We start from the raw sequence: 18,549 nt of genomic DNA, 5'->3' as shown, positions 1-18,549 counted from the left end.
GCGGACATGTGGTGACACCGGAAGCTATGTTCTTCCTTTTTCTCCCGCATCCACCTGCAGGCTCTGCTACTGGAGAGAAAGGGAAGTGTGGTATGTAGTCCACAAGCTTCTGTGCAACCTAGAAACTCAGGCAGAAAACGTCAAACTCCTGGTAGAAATTATGTTATTCCCATGAACTGTAGAGAATTGAATTAGTTTCTAATTTTTAATCCTGTTGCCTTTTTGGTTTTTTTTTTTTTTTTTTTTTTTTTAAGCCTGGAGATTGCATTACAGATGCTCAGTATTTTAGGGGAGGAAACATGGCTCAGGCAAGTTATAGTTAGGTGGCTCAGGGAATGTTTTAAAGCCAGCAGAGCTGGAATGCTAAATTACATTTTAATGATAATAATTTTTAATAATTTGCCATCACCCTCTCCACAAGGAATAGAATAAGAAGGAAAAAAGTAACCAAAAAAAAAAAAAAAAAAAAAAACAGGGACGCCTGGGTGGCTCAGTGGTTTAAGCCGCTGCCTTCGGCTCAGGTCATGATCTAAGGGTCCTGGGATCGGGTCCCGCATCGGGCTCTCGGCTCGGCAGAGAGACTGCTTCCCTCTCTCTCTCTCTGCCTGCCTCTCCATCTACTTGTGATTTCTCTCTGTCAAATAAATAAATAAAATCTTTAAAAAAAAAAAAAACAGATATTAATCAGTGTACAACAACAAACGGTTTGATCTGCCTATCTAGATTGTATGATTATTTGCCTCATAGCGATCAAAAAGAATTATATTTTTTTACTTGATGTTACTCTTCATGTGCCCATGCAGTGTAGTTTTTAATCCATTTCAGGCAAGTGAGAGCTCTGAAGGGAGGGTTTTAAAGACAGAGTTGTTCAAACTGAATGTTATCCACGATAAAGCTGAATATATGGAGCGACCTGGGTATGGAACAGACTGTAAGGACTGTAGGTGGTTGATAAAAGGTGAGGTTTCTGTGTTAGCTGGAGCTACTGGGAGAGGTTTGAAAGATAGGGTTGGGATTTAGGTAGAGGCAAGGAAACCAGAGGTATAGCGCTAAAATTCCAGTCTAAGAACAAAAAACTTTTTATTTTTTCATGCTTTGGACGCAGGAAATAGAGCTGGGACATACCTCTTTGGAAACAGCAATCTAAGATAAAGCAGCATTGCCAGATGAAGTTAAGCATACCAAAGAATGAAGCCAGTTAAAGTTGCATCCCAACAGGCAAAGAACATTTCCTAAACCTCACCTTTAGCCCATTCTTTTATTTTTCTTTTCTTTCTAACACATGTCTTTGGCTTAATTAATGTTATCATTCAGTGGAAAAAGCAGAACAAAGCAAAAAGACCCTTCACTACTGTGGACATCAGGGTGAATAATGCTTTGCCACCACTTTTATATCTGGAATCACAACTCTGGTTAAAGGAATCAATTCAGTTTTGATTTGTGACACGGGGTAACTTCTGTTCTTTCTCAGATTTGTGAAAATGCTATTAATCCCATGTGTCCCTCTCAGTAGGTGACACGTAGAACATGGACTACAGCAGTGAGGGGTGGGAAGGTGTGTTAGGGCACCAACACACGCAGTGCATTGCATGGAATACATTCTCTTGGGTTGAAGATGGAAAGGAGAGTGAGGGCTGCGGATTGCTTTAGGTTACCTCATATAATTTCAAGGAACTGACAGACTTATAGGACAGTATGGGAATTTGATTGACTTATTTACTTTTTTGATTGACTTGATTTACTTCTGAGGTAACTTTATAAAACAATAAAAAACCGTGAAAATTCTAAAATATGGAAGTTCTTTTCATTCTCTCCTAAAATTTGAATTCAACCCTAAAGTGGATTTTGGCATACTTTCTTACATCACCTAGCAAAGACAAATAAAAATTTGCATTTGGAAGCAGCTTTTTTATGTTCATGTGTGCCTTATGTGTATTCTGGGCACTATATTCGATGCTTTACGCATAGTGGCTCATTTAAATAGTAAATTGAAATTTCTTGGAGACTCATGATAATAGCTGGTGTTTATTGTGCACTTACTATATGCTAAGCATTGTGCTGAGATCAGTAGATGGAATTTCCATAGTCCTCAAGACAGTTATTTCACAGATGAAAAAACTTGGATTTAGGAATGATTAAGTAATTAGTCCAAGGTGACTTAGCTTCTAAGAAGAGGAGTTGGGACTAGAACCCAGGTCTGTCTGACAAATTATGAGATGTCTAATTTATAGTTTATCTCTGGCATTTTCTCTGAAATTACTCAACTGACTTCTCCCCTTTACAGACCAACTCAGCTTTTGTTACTTAGGGAATGAAAACTTTTAGTTCAGGGAAAACCTAATTAGAGTTCAAAATCTTTTGTTTTGGAAAAGAGTATTCTATGCATTAAAAAAATAATAAGTACCAGTGTTTTTTTTTAATTAAGCAGGTCACTGCTTACCTGAACGAGGAAGAACAGACTTAGAGTGGCTTTTAACTTCAGATTTTCTTTCTTCACAAAATACTCTTCACTGTGTTCGCCTTTTCTTTCTTTTGCAAGCCCTGTATTAAAATGGATGCTGCCTTAAAGTTAAGCATAGTTAAAACCCAACCTCAATTATGCATAATCCAAGAAAATCCCAAGATATTGATTAGCTAAATGAACTTTTTTATACACACATCAGAGGGATATCCATTAGTGATGGGAAGGGTAGAGGAAATAGTAGCATTTATCAGCACATTTTGTTGCTGACTTGGAAAATGTGCTTGGTACAGTGCAATGTGTCTCTTGAATTCAGAGGAAGATCAGGCAGATTTACATCTGTCATTTTATTTATCATCTCACTGCAGTCATCTTATATGTATTCCACAAAGAAGAACGAAAGAATTTTGATTTGATGACTTGGGGAAGGAAATGGATTATTGTTGGGGTGAATGGAAGACAGTTATGGAGAAGATTTGGCAGCCTTGTGGGGTTACACAATGGGAGAATAGGGGTCTCTCTTAGTAAGGGGAACTTGGAAAATGTCAGAATGTTAAGCGCAGACAGTAAACCATGTAATTATTGTGGCTCTTACACACCCGTCAGAGGCAATCAGAGACCTCCCATCCTTTCTAATTAGGATAAGTTGGCAAAGTGGAACTGTGAGGTTTAGAATTTGTACAGGTACATTCTGCTTCTTTCTACATAATTCTTTTCCCAGGGTGGCAGTAGTCAGGATTACGGACCAGGTATGGTTTCCTTTTGCCCCCTGGCTGTCTTCCCCTTCATCTTCCTTTCCATATCAGATGGTTCTGCCCTCCTTCCAAACTCAGATAACCGTAGGAAAGTATTCTCATATCCCAGGAGAGTTGTCTCAAAGGACTTTTTACCTAGGATGTGAATCAGGCCTGGGTATTTTAAGAATTTTCTATTTCTGTACTTTAGCTGACTATTTGGTTCGTAGGACCAATTCCCTGTTCATCCAGCCTCCTCTCCTTCCCCCAGTACATACATAGACACACCCCACACACATTCCCTCCCTCCATCCTTTCCCCCCTTCTCTGTGTGACCTGACTGATTGAGACTAGGAACTAAGGAAGAAGGTAATGTCAAGCTGAAATTTCCACACATTATCTAAAAATGTAATTCATCAGCTTCAGGGTAGGAGGAAAGTGCTTTCTGAAATGTGTTAATGGGAAATTCATTTTTTTTCTTGTCTTCTGGGAGGTGTGGCAGGGTGATTTCTCTTTTCAGTCTGCCTTCCCCCACCCCATTCCACATCTCCCTTACTGCTCTTAACTGATGAACTCTGTATCTGTCTTTATTCCTTGTAAGAACTAAAGATCTTTAAGTTGCCTTTTTATTTTTTCTACCGTCCCCAAATTGAGCTTTGATGGAAGAAGATATTTCTAGTTTGGAGAGAAGATAAAATTCAGATGGAGACCATATATTTATATAAGGCTTTTACATTTGTAAAACATTTTCAATCAGCCAACAGTATTTATTTAGTGTCTGTGCTCTCAGACCAAATAAATGTTATTCCCTTTCCCTCTCTTCTCTTAAATTCTGTATCAGGGTCTGTGAGGAAGCCAGAGAGGATAAGGCCTAGTTTGTGCCCAAATGTTGCTGCTAGCAGGGCAGTGATGGGGGAAGTCAGGACAAATTATGGGGCCCTGCGGCAGCCTACAGCTCTGGAAGGGGCTGGGATGCACATCACTGCACATCCACCTTTGCTGTTTTATGGAGGGTTTTGTTTTGTTTTGTTTTGTTTTTCACCAAGGTCCAAACTCACCCTCCCTGAACTTGGCTATTAATTTCATTAGCACAGGAAGACTCATAACAATACAGGGAAGTTGAAGTTTTGATGGAATGCCTGCTATGTGTCAGCTACAGGGTTAGGCATATTATTCTATGTCTTTTGAAGCTTTATGTTAGTTATAGATGATCAGTGGTATTATCCCCATTTTATAGATAAGGAAGCCAAGACTTAGAATCTGTTAGCTGGAGAGTGGGGTTAGATCTGTCTGACTGAAAGTCTATGGTCTTTTATCTTATCACTCTGCCTCTGGTGAATGAATATGAAGACATCAGCTATGAGTGTTCAAAGAAGAAAAAAAAATGACAGTGGGCTGGGGATCTCGGAATAAGTGTCAAGTAGGAGTGAGCCTTGATCTTGGTAGAGAGTAGGTTGTGGGAGACCAGTCCATGAAGAGGAAGCAGCTGAGCCAAGTTTCAGAGACCTCTTAAAGGGGTAGTGAATAGAACAGCCAGGACTATTCTGTGGGTAAGTGTTAGTGCCCCTTTTGTGCTGATGAAATAACTGAAGCTCACATAGGGTTTAAGTATGTTAAGTAAGTTATCCAAGGTCACAGCTAATAAGTGGTGGAGCTGAGATTTGAACCCAAGTTTGTCAGACTCCAAAGTCTGTGTTTTTCTACTTTACTAATAAATAAGCTGACCTAACACAGAAGGAGGTGGACAATTTGCAGACTCCCCATGGTGTCTATGATTTGAGAACCACCGTTTATCTTGCTGAGGTCAGGTACATGTTCTCTCAGTGACTGTTTTCACCTCCTTCAGTTTCTAGCTGACCTCTGAGTTTGGATTTCTGCTTGGCCCTTGTTTTGTGGTTGTATGTCCGGTGATCTGTGAGGTCCCATTACCATTAAGTGGATACAGCTACTTAGGGTAATCACTCTAATTCCTGTGGCTGCTAATGGAATTTCTTATCACAAACATCTTGAATCAGATTAGGTCATTTTATTGGTGGTATGGCATAAAATGTACACTTAATAATCCCCGATTTTTGCCATTTGTGTTTGTTTTCAAAGGCTTTTACTTTTAGTACTTCTCTGACCCTTTTGAAATAGCCAATATGGATAATGTCTATACTTTACAAGGCCAATGCAGCCCAAGGAAGACTTGAGTCAAGAGCACTTGGCTTCTTATTTTCCTCTCTCTTTCTTTTTCCTTTTTTCTTTTCTTTGCTTAGTGCCTGTCCTGCCCCCTCTTTTTGCCTTTTTATTTACTTACATGCCATTTGATTGTAAAAGAATTTGAATTGGCTTTATAAGATAATATGGAAAAGAGCTAGAATTAAAATAGCCATGGATTTTTTTTTTTAAAGCAAGGTAGAGCGAAATATGTGTAGAATGAATGGTAAAAAGAGAACCAGAAGGAAAATTAAATTAAACATGGCTAGGGTACTTGTCCGAGAAGTAACATACCACCTAACCCAAGTTTTCTTGACATCAAGGAAATATAGATGGTGACAACCTTGATCCCATTGTTAAGGGTAAGCAGGATCCCAGCCCTCGCCTCCCCTACCCAGATCCCAGCCGCGCCCTCTTTCCCCCACACTCACAGTTAGCCCACAGAAACCTCTGTGGAGACACTTGCCAGCTGTATATAATACAGGGTGGGATATGAAGTCTGAAATCACATACATAGTTTTCCCTTCCTCATCTTTCTTGCTTGAACCCATGTTGGATTGATTGACATTTTCTTTTTTTCTGACCAGGGCAGGCAATGACAGAGAGAAGTTGTCTGAGTGGAGTACCTGTTTTCACTGTTTTCATAAATTATGCGCCAAAGGGGGTGTTCTGAATTGGGCTTCCGTTCTTGCTGCCCTGAACTGAGGTATAACCAGCTTCTGGTTTTCTTCAGTCTTCCCCGTTGGGTCAAACCCTGAGTCTAGACACATAGGCACTTCAGTGCTCTGCTTCCATCTCCCTGGTAAGGGTTGGTACAGTCATTTCTGGCAGGTTCCCCATTGCCCTGGACTCTGAGCTGGATAGCAAACAGGAGAATCAAACATTCCTTTCACTTCCCAGGTCCTGATCTTGCAAACTGGAAGTGGTCCTCAGCCCTTTTCTCTTCCCAGTGCCACTTGCTCATCAGTGGAACCTTCCCAATGAGACAGACCACACTCTAAGTACAAAAGAAAGCAAACACTACCCCAGTGTGCCACACTCCCCAAAACACACACACACACCACAAATGCTTCCTTGTCAGAAATACCAGACATAGTACAGTGAACTAACCAGCAGACAGACATCAGTGGAAGTCCTACACCATCCCACAGGTCGCTCATGCACACGCTGAATAGGTATGTGCCTGGCTTTGAGTTAGTCACTCTGTCCCTGTGGACCTCCATTTTCTCACCACACAGTAAGAAGACAGATCCTTTCCTTACCTTCTTTGCATGGTACTTGGCATTCAAACCATCTGACACAGGTGGGGGTACTTATAAACTGAAGCAGTCTATAAATGGGAGGGGACACTTGTGTCTCACAAGCCCTCCGTCTTCTCACCAAGTGCCTACCCCAGGGCCAACAGATGGAGAAGGAGAGAAGGAAGGAAAAGTAGATATATTCCTGGTTCAGTTCTCAGTTATGTAATTCCAAGGAGGAAGTAGGAGATACCATATGAGAAGGCAGCAGAGTGGAATGGGACCTCACATTTATTAAGCACCGCTGGATGCCAGTTGCTTTATGTTTGTTAGCTCATTTAATCCTGACCACAATCCCAAGAGGTAAGAGCAGCCCTGTTCTAGAGATGAAGAAACCAAAGCTCATGTTGTTTGAAGTGACTGACCACACTGCCTGTGTACCCATGTCTATCTGACCACATGCTGCTGCCAGTGGGATCAGGAGACCTTCACAGAGAGGGCTCCTCGAGTTCTTGCTGTTTCATCCTGAATTTTGCTTGTGGCTGTGTAGGATGTATTCCAGCAAACCTCCGAAATAGCTGCAGTAATAATGAACAACAGCTTTCTGGTTCTGGAAGATTGTATATGAAAGCCTTCAGTTCAATATTTTGAAAATGCCAGGATGATTTCTAAGATTCTTTTTAAAATCAAGCCACCTTTCTGAGTGGCAACATGATAAAATGGAAGATTCCACCAAGTTCTCATTCTAGCTATATGACTTTCGGTGGATCGAATCGTTCCGTGCCTAAGATTGTTGCGCATAAAATGGAGATAATAACACTGGCACTTTCCACCTTACTGTGTGTCGACACGAGATGAGCTGCTAATGTGTTGGTAAGCCTTTAAAATGCTATACCAATTCAGGATATTACTATGGTCACCTAGAAGATAGGATGTTGTAAGCAGGGGATTTAGGAGGGTAAAGCAAATACTAAGCCCCTTGGGATAAGCTAGTTTTGCTCTCTAGTCTGCTTTCCAGATGTTTTGTTCTGTTATCTACATGCATCTCAACAAAAGCTGATTAACTCTCTCAGACATCAGTGTCTAACTGTTATTAATGCTCAAGCTGATCAAATTACAATGCCACAGATCCTACTTGTGCTGTTAATATTAGATTTTGGATTCCGGTCTATAATGAATGATTTTTCCTCCGTGCATTGGAAAAATTGGTTAGCAGGGTTCATAAGAAAGTTTAATTAGCAGGCTGTTTGTGAAAATAGTGGTTGTGAGTCATCACTCAGAATGAACTAACATTTCTCAGGACTGAATTTGTTCTTCTGTTCCTTGAACAGCCACATAGGATCCTTGTGTTTAGGAAGCTGGTGTCTGCATGCTGCCCACTTGAACTGCCCGTGTAATAAACTAATAACAAAAACAGCCCATTTTAAATCCCAGAGAGGAAAAGGAGGTGTAGGGTATTTGTGTACTTGTGTATTTGTGCGTGTGTGTGTGTATGTCTTCCCAGGGAATGTCATCCACCTACTGTAATCTGGAACTGTGCTAGGCAGGATAGCCCAGTAATGAAGAGCGACACTGCTTGTGTTAGCATCCCAGCCTTACTACTTACTAGCTGTGTAATAGGCAAATTCTTACCCTCTCTGTGCTTCAGTTTTCTCATTTGTAAAATAGGGAGATTGATAGGATTATTTTGATTATCAGTACATACAAAATACTTAGAACAGCACCTGGTGTGTGGTGATTTAATTCATACAGCTGTGCTGTAAGGTGTAATAATAATTAACCCTATTTTACAGGTGAGGGAACAGGCTTAGAAAAGTTATGTAACTTGTCCAAGGTCACACAACTTCCAAGTGTCCGAGCAAGATTGAACCCATATTTGTTGGTCTGTCTCCTCATCTGCAGTACTATATCGGCTCTCAGGGTCATGTGCCTAGTTAGTTAAGCATAGATAACATGCAGGTGTGCTCCTGTATGTGTACACCCATACATGTGTGCTCCTGCTTGGGTGTCCATGAGCCACATGCAATTATGTTTTGTTTTATCCTTGGGTCTTTGGTTCTCTGCATGAAACTCCTTGAGTGACTTCGTGCTGACCACTGATACATCATGAGCTAGAGATCAGACCTGTATGACTTGTACCAACATGAAACTACGTCTTCAAATGTCTGATCACCTCCCCGCTATGTGTCTCTGTCCTGTGTCTAGATTATCCCAGAGTCGAGTCTGTGTGATGTCTTCTAAGAAACGAAATCATAAGCTGTTACAGCGAAAAGAGACTTTAGAAGTGCTCTCTGGCTTGGTTTCCTTTTTTTCTGTGAGCCCCTCTGGTATCTCAGGAACTATAGCTCAGACCATGGGCCCAGAACCCCCAACTCAGGGTAATTATATCCTGAGGCAGTATTCATTCCTGTTTCAAAGAGTAATGGTCATTTGGGAATCTCTTCTGAAAGTCTTTCCCAAAGATGTTTAATAGATGATTTTTTTACAGAGAAAGACATGACAAGAGAGGGAACACAAGCGGGGGGAGTGGAAGAGGGAGAAGCTGGCTCCCCTCTGAGCAGGGAGCCAGATGCGGGGCTCCATCCCAGGACCCTGAGATCATGACCTGAGCTAAAGGCAGATACTTAATGATTGAGCCACCCAGGCACCCCCATAAGATTTTTTTTTTTTTTTTGAAGAGGTTTCGTGACCAAATGAGATTGGGGGAATGGAAGTGAACCAAGTTAAAACGGGGTTTCTTTTTATCACTACTTCTTTGAGTCTGTGCTAATGTGCATTATAAATCTTAAAAGGAATGGTATAACATATAACCTTTCCCTTGGAACATTTACTCTCCAGCATTTTATGGACTTTTGTTCTAAGCCAGGAGGGAGGGATGGAGTTCCATTAGGGATAAGTTTGCAGGTAGGAGGGAAGGGGGCAATTTGGGACAGTTCTACATGATGACCTCATTTCTTTTGTTAAGAAAGAGCTGGGGTCCTCTTCTGTACATGGGTGGGCAAATGGAGGCCTTGGTGTCCTAGAAAAGTCTTACTAGCTCCCAAGAGAAACCGAAGGTGGTGCCAGATGGATCCATCTCTTCAGCACCAACGCAGCCCCATCACGCATTAGGCATTTTTTGCGAAAGTCACTGAATACTGAGCATGTTCTGGGCACGATTTAAATCTTGAGTTCATTTGGTTTTCTGACTGTCAGGGTGACATTTCATTTTCCATTGCCCAAAAGAGCTGAGCCATAGAAGGTGTTTACCTTTTGTAATTCTCACACACATTCCTGGGCATGCCTTCATTTTCACCTCTCTCAGGTACTCGACTCAGCATAAGGAGACTGGTCACACTGGCACAGTATAGTCATTCCCTGATGAGCCTTGAGCTTTAAAAAGAAAAAAAAAAAAATCAAAGAAGATGACTTCGCTCCTTAATTCTTACTTTACAGGCCCATTTCTGCATGAGTCCTTTGTTTTTGGTTTTTATTTCTTGATTTTGGTCTTATTATTTATCTGAAAACTGAATAGTAAGGAAAAGGGAAAATGCGCTTTTCTTTCTTGTTTCTTTTCTTATTCATGGATCTGGGGAATTTCTCTTTTAACATTTGTTGGAACTGAACACGGTCATGAGCTTCCTGTCTGGCACTTTACTATCAGTGAACTCCTTGATAATAGGGATGGGGTACTCATCTCTGCATTTCACAAGCTCTTAATGGTAAGTCCAAGGCCAGAGAGCCCCAAGCCCATTTCAGAAATGACATACCAATAAAGATCCTCAAAGTCCTTCTCCAGCTCACATTTGACATACTGGCTTCTCTCTGCACAGACAAGTTATTTATCTCCTTCATCGAGAGCCATGAATTTTCTTTTACTTTGGATAGAGGCAGTTTTAATAAATTTATATTCAGTTAATATTTATGAAGCATCTACCTGTGCCAGGCCCTCTCACATACTTTATCTCATGTAATCTAAATCCCAACATGATATCAGGAGCCTCCACACATGCTTTATACAAATAGTGTCTGATGGGAGTTTTGGAAGCTGTTGTCTTTAGTGTTAAACAGCACTTCCTTTCACCCACAGACGTTTCACCCACAGACAGTCTCATTTTGCCCAAAGGCTAATTATAGAGTATGTAATTAGTACTAACCTGATAACTTTTTCTATCTCTTCTTTCTTTGTTGCTAGACCGTTGTCTAACATTGGCTGCATTTCTGGAATCACCTGTGGGTGCACGTCCCTTCTGGGTGGCAAGTCTTGTCTGTCTGACATCCAGACCTTTTGTTTTATGTGAGAGCAAGCCAACGAAAAATTAAGAATTCTGGTTCATTTCTCTGGCTAGCTGGGAGTTTGCCAAAATCCTCCTCTTTTTGTTTCAACCCTCATTAAAAATATGTTTAAATGTTTGACTATTCTTTCCTGTCTGTAAGAATATTCTGCACATAATGTAATTGAATGCTGCTTCGATTAAGAACTTTTCACTGCCCCAGGGTCATCAGTCTGAACACTTCTCTTTGTGTGATAGATGCTGAGTGTGAGGTGGTTGTCACTGAGGTTTCTATTATCCCTGGCACATTCCCTATTTTTTCCTTTCAGCTTTTTTTTTTTAAATGAAGTACTTGATACTGGCTTTTTATCTTATGAATTGCCTTTCTTTCCTGAACAGACAGAAGAAAAATAGGTTCAGATTAGTTTCATTTTGTTATTTATTGAGGTTTATTATTGAAATATATATATTTGAAGATCTGTCACTTGGAGCAACTTATTTTATAGGACAAACCAAAAGAGGTTAAAAAAAATCCTTTGAGGGGCGCCTGGGTGGCTCAGTGTGTTAAGCCGCTGCCTTCGGCTCAGGTCATGATCTCAGGGTCCTGGGATCAAGTCCCGCATCAGGCTCTCTGCTCGGCAGGGAGCCTGCTTCCTCCTCTCTCTCTCTCTCTGACTGCCTCTCTGCCTACTTGTGATCTCTCTCTGTCAAATAAATAAATAAAATCTTTAAAAAAAAAAAATCCTTTGAGAATTTGTTGGTTGGCTTTCTTTTTGGAATAATGTAATTTTGTAACCGGTCCTTCTTGTTTTGGGAACTGCTGGGAATCATTGTATATACTTTGTGCGTTTCCATGTGCCTTACCCTGGTAACAGAGGCTTTGTTTCACCTTTACTTTAACAGTTTGGTTCTGTATATACTTGTGCATTTGCATGTGCCTACCCCAGTAATAGAGGCTTTGTTTCACCTTTACTTAAACAGTTTGGTTTGTGTTGTCTCTGAAATCGGGAAACTCTATTAAAAGTCTCTATGGACTTTGGAGCCAGAAGAACTTGTGTCTTGGGATCTGAGGCCTCTGGACATTGGTCTTTTTTATTGTAAATGGCAGTCATAATGCCAACTTGTAGGATTGTTTTGGGGGTAGATGAGATGTTAGACATGAAGTACTCAGCTAGAACTTGAATGTTCTCATCAAAAATATGAGTAAGTAAATAAAAGTATACATGTATCAAATCATCATAATGTATACTTTAAATATCCTACAATCTTATTTGTCAATTATACCTCAATAAAGCGGGGGGTGGGGGAAACAAAGCACTCAGTACATTGATTGGCACATGGTAAACACTCAAAAAATAAATTGAAAAAAAATTCTTTTTTTAAGAGAGAGAGTGGGGAGGGGCGGAGGGAGAGGGAGAGAGAATCTCAAGCAGGTTCCATACCCAGAGCAGAGTCGATGCAGGGCTCAAACCATGACCCTGAGATCATGACCTGAGCCAAAATCCAGAGTCAGACACTTAATTAACTGAGCCATTCATTTGCCCCCCAAAATAACTATTTTTGTTCCTATTTATTCACTTTTTGAATTTGTTGACTTATTCATCCATTCTACATAGATTTATTGAAAGCCTACTATGTGCCACACATTAGTCATACCAAGATTAGTAAGATTCACGTTCCTGCCCTTAAGGGATTTAGGGTCCACTAAGAAATGCATTCAGTTCAGCAAGCTTATATTGAATGCCCACTATGGGACAAGTGCTTTGTTCGTTGCCATTTTGATGCCCCATGATGAGCTCTCAGCTTCTGGGTAAATTACATCTACTTAGGAAGCCAGAATGTAACCTCTAGAGATAACCTAGTACTGGTTCAGCGTAATTTTAAATACTTTGGGAATTCAAAATAAGGACTTCTGGGTCCTGTAGTTTTCAATAGTGTTTGTCATTGGCAGAAAGCAGACACACTCAAAATTTCAGATGCCTAAATGATTCCTGAATCTGTGCCAGAGGTCTAGGGGGGGATGTCATATATACATCTGAGCACAGATTCAACTTGGAAGCAGTATTGACAATTCAGGTTGGTATCAACAATCAGCAGCCTCCTGCAAGTAATGGCTGTAAACCAAGGGGCAGGTCTCTCTCCTTGAGGAACAGATGTTCATGCTGTCCTCTCCTGCTATAATGCCCCTCTCTGTCTATTGTGAGGCTATCTCTTATCAATCTTTTTGAATTCATCTCAAAAAGCCCTCTCTCCTTCTAACTGACATAACACTGAACCATACCCTACTGTCATTATTGATTCATAGGTCTGACTTTCCTACTAGACCACAAACACCTTGCTTCTTCCTTGGTCTTCAGTTTTAGAATCTATCGTACAGACGTGAAGATGATTGATACTAAAGTCCTTTCTAAGATTGTCATTCTGTGATGTACCAGATCTAGGCACAACCAGGTTAGAAGTGGGAATGGGATACTTTGAAGGTATATATTGGAATTAAATGGAAAGAATGAGGACTTGGAGATAATACTAGAAAACTCAGATGCTCTCAAAGTCTCAGGCACACTGTGCCATGCATGTCCAGCTGGTGTGATTAGCATACAGATGAGCACATATTCAAGAAGCCAGGGCACAGCAAAAAAGTACACAGGCTCTGGAATCAAATGGGTCTGGCTGCTATTCTGTGGCCAAATAACTTTGGGTATGTTATTTCTATTTTGCGGGGCTCAGTTTCCCCTTCTATAAAGTAAGGATAAAAATACCTGCTTCACAGTTTGTGAAGATTTAAATAATGATGTATGTAAAGTGTTTAGCCTATACTAGGTGCCTAATAATTATTCTCTATTCTTTTTATTTCCTCAGTTAGAAATCAGGATAAACTGAAACCAGTTTGGAGTGTTGGGTCTAAAATAAATATAATTTAGCTCTTTCCCGGCTGACACCAAGTAGCACAGAGGCAGAGACCTCAAGATTTGGCCCCACCCATAACCCACTGCCATGGCCAAGGAAGGCATTGCTGCTGGAAGTGTTGTGGTAATACTGCTTTCCAAGAGCTGTTGAAGACTGCCTTCATCCATGATGGCCTAGCAGATGGAATTCACAAAGCTGCCAAAGCTTTAGACAAGCTCCAAGCCCATCTTGGTGGCCTTGCATCCAACTGTGATGAGCCTATGTCTGTCAAGTTGGTGTAGCCCCTTGTCCTGAATACTAAATCCACCTAATGAAGGTTGATGGAAACAAGAAAGTAGGGGAATGGGTAGACCTCTGGGAAACTGATGGAAAAACCCTGAAAAGTGTTTGGTTGCAGTTGTTTGGTGGTTAAGAACTATGGTGAAGAGTTTCAGGCCAAGGATATCACTAAGGAATACTTCAAGAAATGAACAAATGAGAAACTTGGTTCTTGTTCCTCAAATAAATAAGTAAGATATAACTTAGAATCTTTCAATCTTACCATTGGAAGGGATCAGTCGATCTTGCTGACTGCTGCCACATCCCCTGATAGAACATTGATCTGCTCTCTCTTTGCATACCTCTAGTCATGGGGCCCTTACCAGCTCCCAAGGCAACCACACCTTATAAATCAGCATTAGAAAGTTCTTCCTTAATACCACCAATACATGCATGGAGCACTGGCTATGGTGCATAAACAATAAATCTTGGAACACTGAAAAAATAAATTAAATTTTTAAAAAAGTTCTTCCTTTTATCAAGGCAGAAATCTACTCCCTAACTTTCTTTTCTGATCTTTGTTCTCTCCCATGGGGCACCACATGGCAAATTTACCCCTGCCGTCCCATGACAGCCCTTCCAATATTAGAATTGGCTCTGAGCACCTCTAGAGTCTTCTCTCCTTCAAACTAAAGACTGAAGGTCATTCAGATGTGTCTCATGGGCTTGGTTCCTATGGACATGGATAAGAGTCGGGTAAAGGGTTTGTTGCTCTTTCTGGTTGCTTTCTGCTTGGTATATGAGAGTTTGAATTGGTTAAGAGGTTGTAAATGTGAATGGAGAGATAATATTCATTCATTCAGCCAACAGACATTTACTGGGTATCCAAGAATGTCATGGACCCTTTGATAGGTCCTGGGGGCACAGAGATGAATAAAATATCGTCTTGACCTCAAGTAGCCTCCAATCTAGTAAGGAATAGAGTCACATAAAGAGATGGTTTCAAAAAGATGTTTTAGTAAGAGTATTTACCTGATCTGCAAAGCTATGGAGTGGGGGTTGAGTGTTTTCATACATGTATTATTCGACAGCATCATAGAACCAGTCTGAAAGAATCAGGGCTACTCTTTTCCTCTTTTTAGGCCTTTAACAAGTGGAGTGGTATGTTACCTTCACGTTCACTTGTTTCATTGCTCCATCATGCCATGCACGCTCCTGCCTCAGGGCCTTTGCACAGATTTCCTCTGCCTGGGATGCCCTTCCCTCAGATGGGGGGACTAGCTGATTCTTCTCCCTCAGGTCTCTGCTCTCATGTCACCTTATCCTTACTTGACCTTCTATTAAAAAGTTGCAATCCCATCCCCTATACTGTCTTCCCCCTTCTGTGCTTTATTTCCTCCCAAGAACTCACCATCATCTGACAAACTTTATATTTTATTTATGTTTCTTGTCTTTCTCCATCACCCCCAATCAGAATATACATTCTGTAATGGCAGAAAACAAGTATTTTTGTTCTCTGCTGTAATCTCAGTAAATGGAACTATGTCTGGCACATAATAGGTGCTCAATAAATACCTGTAGGGTAATATGCAGTGCTTGGATTCAGCCCTCAGATTGGAAGCTCATCCCTTGATGGGAAAATCCTATCAAAATCTCCTGGGTTTTTTTTTTTTCAAAGCTGAACTCAAATACCCACCCCCACCTCCCCGCAGAAAGCCTTCTGTATTCTCCTCAGTCAGAATCAGTCTGCATTTCCTCTCTGTTCCTGTATATAGTTCTTTTTTAAATTTTTAAAAATATTTTACATATTTATTTGAGAGAGAGAGAGAGCATGAGAGAGAAAGAGAGAGAGCATGAGCAGGGGGAAGAGGCAGAGGGAGAGGGAGAAGCAGACTCCCTGCTGAGCAAGGAGCCTGATGTGGGGCTCAATCCCAGGACCCTGGGATCATGACCTGAGCCAAAGGCAGTCACTTAACTGACTGAGCCACCCAGGAGCCTCTGTATATAATTTTAAAAGAAGTATCTCTGATATATTTATTATTTTTGCTGAACTAAAATTAATTCTTATATCCATCTTTGCATTCTACATATTAAGTCCCCTGAAGTCAGGAACAATTTCTTGGTCATTTGGGGGCCCACTCATAGTACCCAGCATGTTGTAGGTGCCTGTTATATATGGAATTTGTGTGCCTGCTGTGTATCATGTGGTCCAATAAAAAGTAAAGCATCAGAAACATTCTCTACCTTTAAGAAGTTTGGGGCTTCACTGAGGGGATAGCATTCTCATAGACAATAGTAGAAGGCAGTATTTAATGGGAGTGTGGGAGCAAAAAGATAAGGAACCAACATCTATTGAGCATCTTTTATATGCCAGGCACTTTGCATGCATTATCACTTTTAATCTTCCCAGTAACTCCATGAAAAAGTAATATTAAGTTTATTTTACAAATGAGATGACTGCAGCAGAAAGGGACAAAGTAGGAATGCTGATTTGGAGGAAGGAAAGAAATAGTGTATACAAAGGAATTCTAAGAACTTTCCTATCAGAGTTTCCCTTCCCTGTTACTATGGATTAGGATGTGTAGCTTTCTCAGAAACCAAGGTGTAGGGAGGTTAATTTAAGTGAGTTAGCCAAGGCCACAGAGCAAAAAGCTGAAACTACATTTCTTACATCATTACAGTTCTGTATCAAGTCCCCAGATGTTGCCAACGATGCTGGTAGAGGGACCACACTTAGAGTACCAGGACTTTAAACCATACTTAGTTTGAGGCATTTGTGTGAACTACCAAAAGAAAAATCCTCTGACTTGTTGTCTCCCCTAACTCTGAACTTGCAGAAGAAAAGCCAGGACTCCGGTTGCCCAGCACTGTGTAAACACCGCAGAGGTGGGATGGGTGGGAACAGAGCTGTGAATGCTCCAGCATCTCAGAATATCCCCAGTCAGTGCTAAGAACGGGAAGAGACTCCAGCGTAGGGTGTATTCATCCCCCTGAGTGCTTACCTGATCCTGGACACTGCCGTGCCTTTTCACATGCCTTTTTTCCCCGGGGGGAAAAAAGCAAGAGCTAAGTCACACAGAACTGGGCTTATTCAAATCCTAGCCACGGACCCTACTTGCTGGTTACTTCACATGTCTTAGCCCATTTTCCTTATCTGCACGTTGGGCCCCATGGCACCCATTTCACACAGGATTAAATTAGGAAGCATTATTAGGCCACTTAGCACGGTGCCTGGCACAAGGTGAACCCTGAATAGATGGTAGCTGCTATTGGTCTGTGTGTTAACGTTGTTAGCCGTCACAGTGATGCTAAGATTGTGAGGATAAGGGATTACCCAGGGTTTTCAGATGAAAGAAGAGGCTGATAGAGTTTAAATGACTTAACCAATGTTATAGGGCAAGTATAGTTTACACACACACACACACCACATATCAGTGTGTGTAGTAATAGCTGCGGGCCTATCTGACCCTTTGGGTGTGTTCAGGTAGATTTTGAGGCATCCAACAACAGGGAAAGTCATCTCAGGACTGGCAGGGAGGGAGTCCAGGGATTTAGAGTTGGCTGGTGTTAACCCAGCATGCGGATTACCGCTATGCAGGTGATGTTAAGGTGACTGGGGATTTTATCATGTGCTTTGAGAACAGAATTTCAGCCTGAGCTAGGGGTTCTAACATTCACAAAAATTCCTTACTCAACTCAGAAGTTTTTATCAACAGCAGCTACCCATCTGGCTGTCCCCTTTGGGGCTTCACAGATGAGGAGAGTAGCAGTTAGCTTTCTGGAGAATGACGATTTTTGAAGAAAGAAAGAGCAAAGTGTGCAGGTTGGCAGTGCAGAAATGCTGAGGTCCCTTCCAGCCAGCCCTGCAAAGGGATGGCTTCTCTGTTGCTGCCATCAACCATGAGGATGTCACATTTGGGGTCCTCCTGTCATAACCTCCAGGTCTGCAAAGGCAAAGGGAAAACAACATCTATCCAGAATGACCGGGAAAATGATGGGTTATAATCAGCTATGATGGTGATTCCTAGAATTTGAATACAATGAAAATGTTTATTAGAGCAGATTATTGAAGATAGTTGAGTTTTTCTTAGATGATTCAAAAAAGCCTCAGAAGTATTTCAGGGCTTTGGTATCATTGTCAGTGATTTTTAGTTCAAATGGGGTAGCTGTGAGTATGGCAAAGGGTACTGGATTTGGACTCAAAAGATCTAAACCAGGGGTCAGCAAACTCTGGCTCAAAGGCCAAATTGAGCCCACTGCCTATTTTTCTGAATGTGTTTTATTGGAACACATATTGTCTATGGCTGCTTTCATGATGTAATGGCAAAGTTGTCATGACAGAGACCAGAGGACCCGCCAATCCTAAACTACTTACTGTCTCACCCGGTACGTTAAAAAAAAAAAGTTTGCCAACCACTGATCTAGACTGAGATCCAGCTCTCTAATGGAGGGCATATCACTATTTTCTCTAATCTTCAGTTTCCATATCTATAAAATGA

The 18,549-nt window shown here is 41.1% G+C and overlaps 1 protein-coding gene and 1 pseudogene across 7 annotated transcripts in view; both read left to right on the top strand.

Moving 5' to 3' along the window:
• The window catches only part of ELAVL4 (ELAV like RNA binding protein 4), a 149,904-nt gene that overhangs the window by 101,919 nt on the left and 29,436 nt on the right, over positions 1-18,549 (top strand). The gene's annotated exons all lie outside the window — the stretch shown is intronic.
• Positions 13,880-14,262, top strand: LOC116567612 (annotated as a pseudogene).

Source organism: Mustela erminea, chromosome 10 (assembly GCF_009829155.1).
Source record: "Mustela erminea isolate mMusErm1 chromosome 10, mMusErm1.Pri, whole genome shotgun sequence".
Classification (NCBI taxonomy): Eukaryota; Metazoa; Chordata; class Mammalia; order Carnivora; family Mustelidae; genus Mustela; species Mustela erminea.
This window is presented reverse-complemented; position numbering and strand designations above follow the sequence as displayed.